We start from the raw sequence: 6000 nt of genomic DNA, 5'->3' as shown, positions 1-6000 counted from the left end.
AGCTTGGACCCAGCCTGGAGGAAGGGCCTCTGGGTGGGTGCCCGGGCCCGGAGTTGGTGAGGGTGGGCCAGGGGGCGGGCTGCACACGGGGGACCCCACGGAGGCCGTGCCGACTGATGGGGATGAGGTCGGTCTCAGTGGCAGCCAAGCTGCACGGCCTTGTAGGAAGCGGGCGTGGAAATGAGCGCTCAGGCCCCTGGTGGGCCCAGGGCAGGCTGCCCACTGGGAAAGAGCAGCGGCCACGAGGGCACGTGGACGGCACGTGGCGCCGGGCAGGGCACCTCAGCGGGCTCTCACGGGGGCCTGGCTCGGTCGGGAATGTTTTTATTTTCAGACAAGAAACCCAAGATTCCGAGGTCCAGGGGGAGAAATGGCGGATGCAGGAGTTGGCTTGTTGCGGGCAGAGTGGGGCTGGAATCCAGGCCTTCTGACACCCAGGCCTGGAAGTCCTCATCTGGGCCCTGGAGTGTTGTCAAAACAAAGAGGCAAGTCCTGGGCTTAGCCCCAGATTGAAGAATGGCCAGAGCTGGAGGCAGAGCAGAGCCCAGCCTCCCAGGTCCCGCCCTGCATGCGGCCGTGCCGGCCAGGAGCGGGGATGCCCTCACTGGGACCCAGGTGTGCCAGGGTCTGCATCTGTAACCACGGCAACAACACTGGCCAGAAAGAGGGCAGGCGCGTGGTTGACTCAGCTGTCAGAAGCAGCCACACACCTGCCTGAGTTCTGTGCAAAGCGAGACGGAGAGACAAGCCCACCGGCTGACCTTCCCTCTGCGCCCAACTGCTCTTGGGGAGGAGGGGACCTTTGAAGGAAGGGCTACAGAAGCAGCAGAGACAGAAGCAGCCTGGAAGTAGATGGAGAGTGGCCACCAGGCTAGGACGCTGACCCCAGAGCCCATGTTGACAGCTGACCCTTACTTAGGAACGGGGAAACTGAGGCACCGAGCGCTGAGAGCACTTGCCCAAGGTCGTGCGAGACGCCGCGCTCCTAGCTGGGGCGTGCCCAGGCTGCCGGGCAGCGGTGGGCGGCAGAGAGACGTCCGGCAGCGGCCCGTGAAGCCTCCACAACCGGGCAGTGACATCAGGGCAGTTAAGATATGGAGAAAATCCCAAAAGAGCACATTTATGTAAACATATGACCACAGTCACTGGATTTGTAGCTGTAGCAGGTGTGGCTCTCAGAGCAATCAGGACACTGAGCTGTCACCTGTTCAAAGTCCCTTATCTCATCAAGTCGCACCCGACTCCCAGCGCCCAGCCAGCCCGGGGCAGGGACCCCACAGGAACGTTCACCATGGCTCTGCACCCTCCTCCCCCTGCCACCTGCCCTGCCGCACACACGCACACGCAGACCTTTGGAAGGGCGGCGATGAGGGCCTGGAGGCCTCTCTGGGCGGGGTCACCTCTACGCTGGAATTCTCTGAGGGGCCTGTTGTCTGAGGCGGTGTGCAGAGTGGGCACCCGGGCCCTGACCCAGGCGCCCCAGCACAGCTCTGAGCGGCTGCCCCTGCCAGGCCCCACCAGGGCGGCTCCTCCGCCCGCACAGGTGAGCTGGAAGCGGCCCTCTTGGGCCGTCCTGCTCCCCAGAGCCCTCGGCACCCCACTGTCTTGGCTCACCTGGCATTTCCCCTGTGCCCACTGCAGGGCAGCAGCCAGGGCGGGCCTTGCTTGGCCAGAAGGACAAGGTCCTGCTGTCTCTCTGGGGGGTGGTTATCACTGGGGTTAGTGGTGTTGCCAGGGGATAGCCCAGCTTATGTTCAGCAGGACCTAGTTCCCCTCCAGGCTCCCCTGGGCTTAGCGGTCTCGCAGGGGTCACTGAATCAAGGGCGCAGAGTGGACACCAACCTCCCGTCCTTGTCCTGGGCTGAGAAGTCGCCTTGGAGTCAGAGCCTGTCAGTCTGGGCGTCACAGTAATGGGGACACCAAGACTGAGGTTTTCCAAGCCAGTAACTTACAAACAGAAGAGCTGCTTTGCTCAGTTTTCAACTGTAGAGCAGCCCCAAGAGAAGGACCCAGGCAAGTCCTGGTTACTGTGCCGGCCCCGGAGCACCTGGGGTTGTGATGTTCGCTCCATGACCTGTGGGCGTAGCTCACCAATTTAGTCTGTTTTGCACCGTTTGGGTTTCTCCTGCTGGCCATGTTTGCTCTTGTCCGCGTGGGGCGTCGGGTTTGTACTGGTTTGTAAAGCCTCCTCACACGTTCAAAGTACTGACCGTCTGAGTGACTCCAGTCCTGATGTTTCCTCAGTTTGTGGTGGCATTTCTACTTATTTATATTTTTAAAAGACACAACGTTATGTGTTTGACAAAGATATAAACTGTATCTCTTTACCTCTATCTTCCCTTTTCACTGGCTTCATTTACTTCCATTGTTTTTACCTTTAGAAAATTTCCCTCCAAAGAGCAAAAGAAATTCTATTCCAGACTTTTTATTTCCAACATCTATAACTTTAACTTTTCCATATTATGCTAAGACCAGGTTGGATTGTTTAATTTTAGTATAATTCATACTGGACTCCAAGCTTTCCCTCACTTTTTCAAAATATTTTTGCCTATTGATTCTTTGAGATGTTTGGTGGAGCTTCATTAATTAAAAAGGGCAGCTTTGGGATTTTGATTGGCATCGCATAAAAACTGCATTGGAACTTGGGAAATTTTGACAATGTTAGGATAGCAATTTGAAGATTTGTCCAAATCTTCATCTATCTCCCACAGTCTGATTTTTTTTTTGGGGGGGGGTGGGCCATGCCATGCGGCTTGCGGGATCTTAGTTCCCTGACCAGGGACTGAACCGGTGCCCCCTGCAGTGGAAGCACGGAGTTCTAACCACTGGACTGCCAGGGAATTCCATCCTGTGGTCTGATTTTTATGGTTTCCTTAGAGTTTGTTTCTTTTTATAAACGAGATAATTTTGCCAGCAACACGGCACTGACAAACCTGGCAGATGGGGAAGTAGGGGGGCATAGCTGGTGGAAGAGGTGCGATTCGCACATCTGGTCATCCTTCCCCTGGATCGGGTTTCAGGGAGGGGAGCCCCGGAGGTAAGGAAACGCAAACACTGCCGCAGACGCTATTTCTCCAGGAAACCATGACCCTGAAGAAGAAGAAACGCAGTTCGTGCAAAGATGTTCTTGAAGTATTGTTTATCACAGAAAAGGCCGTTGCATCTCTGTGGATTAACAAAGGATGACCAGCCCAGCAATCCCCAGGACGTGGCTGTGAAGAAATATGACATGGGTGTCAAAGGGACAAGAATGTGGTCACGTCACACTGCGTGCAAACTTCCAGGAGCCGCACGCGCCTTGGGAATGTTTATCAACAGGACAGAAGCCCGAAAGCTGACTTGGAAAGATGTAAATAGCGCCATGCTTTCTGCGTTGTTCCCCCTCTGATTTGCATTCATAACTTACACACATCTGGGTTTATGGTTTTTTGTTTCCGCCCAGTGGAGCAGAGATCGGACATTGTGCAGGGGTGCGGCGGCACCACGTGGTCAGGACGAAGCCCCGGGCAGGGACAGGAGGCCGTCGCTCCCTCTGTCGCTACTGCGCTGGCGGCACTGGTGTTCGTCGTCTGCCTTCTACCTCCCTGGGCACCAGCTGGACAACCGGGTCACCCGAGGGAGAGAGAAGCCGCGTAGGATGGGTGCTTGGGGAGCACAGACAGCGCCCAGCTGACCCCTCCCTCATGGGTACGTAGGGGCACTGAGGCTCGGCCACGGGACTAGACGCAGCTGTCCTGACTCCCGGGCACCTTTGCCCGTTTGAGCACTGTGTCCTCGGGGGCTGGGGCTGGAGGACTCCCCAGGAAAACAGTGTGTAGAGAGGAGACATTATCAGAATTGGCTCGGGGGATTGTGGAGGCTGCGAGCCCCAAACCTGCAGGGAGGTGGGCCTGGGGGAGAGGCAGGGGGGCCGACGCACAGTGCCAGGCCCAGGGCGGTCTGCTGGGGAACCCCTCCCACTGATTGCGCGAGGCCCCACACATCACAGAGGGCGATCTCTCTACCCAGAGTCCACTGATGTAAGTGTTCATCTCGTCCAGACACACAAAAGGCAACCATCCCAGGCGTGGAGACAGGGGTCTCGGAGGCCCTGCTGTGTTCCTGGCCCGGAAGGCTGCCCCTCTCCTGTGTGGGTGCCTTGCCTCTGGGGGCCCTTCCGGGGATCCACCTGTGCAAGGAGCCCCGAGGTGACATGGCACCCCAGCCCGCAGCCAACTCTGACTGAGGCTGCCTCCCTGCAGGCCCCCTGGCCCATGACCCTCCTTCTGTCCCTCTCACGGGCTGCTCAGGCCGTGCCTCAAATCCCGGTTAAAATCACAGCCCCCAGCCGACAAAACATCCCTCTCAGGGAGGGTGGGCAGTTGAGCAAATCAAAGTCGAAACGGGAAGCCTGCTTGAATCTGAACCTCAGATAAACACCAAGAACTCCTTTAGTATATATTCTATGCAACACTGGGGCTATGTGTTTTTTTAAAAAAAAGCATTAATTGTTTATCTGTAATTCAAGTTTAACTAGGGATCCTGCATTTTTCTCTGGCACCCTCGGCCCACCCTCCCTGCACCAGCAGATCCATAACCCTCCGGGCCAGGCCCACTGGGGCCCCCGGCTGCCCAGGGCAGGGACTCAGCCAGGCCTAGGGACGATGACAGCAAGGATATGTGGGTCCAGGAGGGATGCGGGACTGCAGCAGCAGAACCTGACTTGGAGGGAGGGGGCACATCCTCTTTCCCCAAAGTACGCAGCGTATACAAGGGCAGGGAATTGCCCCGGGGGCGTCCTAGACCCGGGCCGCCTCTCTCACACAGGTGCCCTGGCCTGGTGGCCCCAGAGCCCCCCTCCCCACCCCCCATTCTTTGCCTGAAGGAGGCAAAGCTACTGGCCTGAAGGAGGCTCTAGAAAAATCTCCACTTTGGGAATTCAAGAGGGCCCTGGTCACAGTTCTTGAGATCCCAAATCTGGTCAGGATGGCCAGGGAGCAGGCTCACATAGCTTTCCTTCCTGGGCAGTTGGGCCTCCCCAGTTCTCACGTGGAGCCGACACGGAGAGCCAGGACTGTGGCTGCAGCCGCTGCCGTGCCCCTGGCTGTGTGATCCTGGGCAAAAGTCAGCCAGAATTTCGAGACGGAAAGAGCAGAACATTAGACCAAGCATGGGGCCTTCCTGCCGCTGAGGTCCTGGCTCCTATATCCCATCCTAGAGCAGGCGGGGCCTGGGTAGTGGAATAGGCCTGGCTTGGCTACTGCCCCGTGGTCTCCTGGCTGGATGTGGACCCCACAGGGTCTTGCCAGCAAAGCTCCTGGCATGGAGAATTCCCCTTCCACCGAGGAGGCTTCCCGGTGGTGATGGCACCTCCCCTAGGCTCCTGGGGTGGTGTCATGTCACACCTAGCAGCCATCCCAGGGAGGCAGAAGGCCCAGGCCTGGTGTAGGCTCAGGGCATTGGACATGGGAGGAGCTGGGCGAGCACTGGCAGTGCAAGTCCGTCCGGTGCTCCCACAAGGCCAGCCACGATGACCGGGGATACCAGCCTGGGTGCAGAGGCAAGAGGGTCCCATTGGCCCGGGGTCTCCCACGGGTGTGGCTCCAGGAGGAGACAAGACCCGTGCCATGCATCCTTGGGATTCCTGACCTGACCCTACCCCACCGCATTCATGGGTAAACTGAGGCTGGAGGAAAAAGATCCTGCAGAGGAGAGGCGTGTTGGTGACCGGGGACCCAAGGGCACATCGGGCTGTGGTGGCAGAGTGCGTGCTATGGCCCGGTGATTGCTCTCGATGAGGGTCGAGTCCCCGCCAGAAACACACAGACGCAGCGGTGCTTTTTGTAGAGCGCACCATAAATACAGTTCAGTGTAGACAGAATACAACAAATAGCTGGTACAAATACGTCAGACAGCATCCAGCCGGTTCCCATGTCTGGGCTCCCCAAGCAGAGCCGAGCATCTGGCCACGTGGTGGGCACCACGGGAAGGTGACCAGGCTCCGCTGTTTTTGAGGTAAAA

Source organism: Delphinapterus leucas, chromosome 4, assembly GCF_059928025.1.
Source record: "Delphinapterus leucas isolate spDelLeu-1000000601 "Yukka" chromosome 4, BTC_Dleu_Yukka2, whole genome shotgun sequence".
In the NCBI taxonomy this organism is placed as follows: domain Eukaryota; kingdom Metazoa; phylum Chordata; class Mammalia; order Artiodactyla; family Monodontidae; genus Delphinapterus; species Delphinapterus leucas.
The sequence above is the reverse complement of the archived record's forward strand: the minus strand, read 5'-3'. Positions refer to the sequence as shown.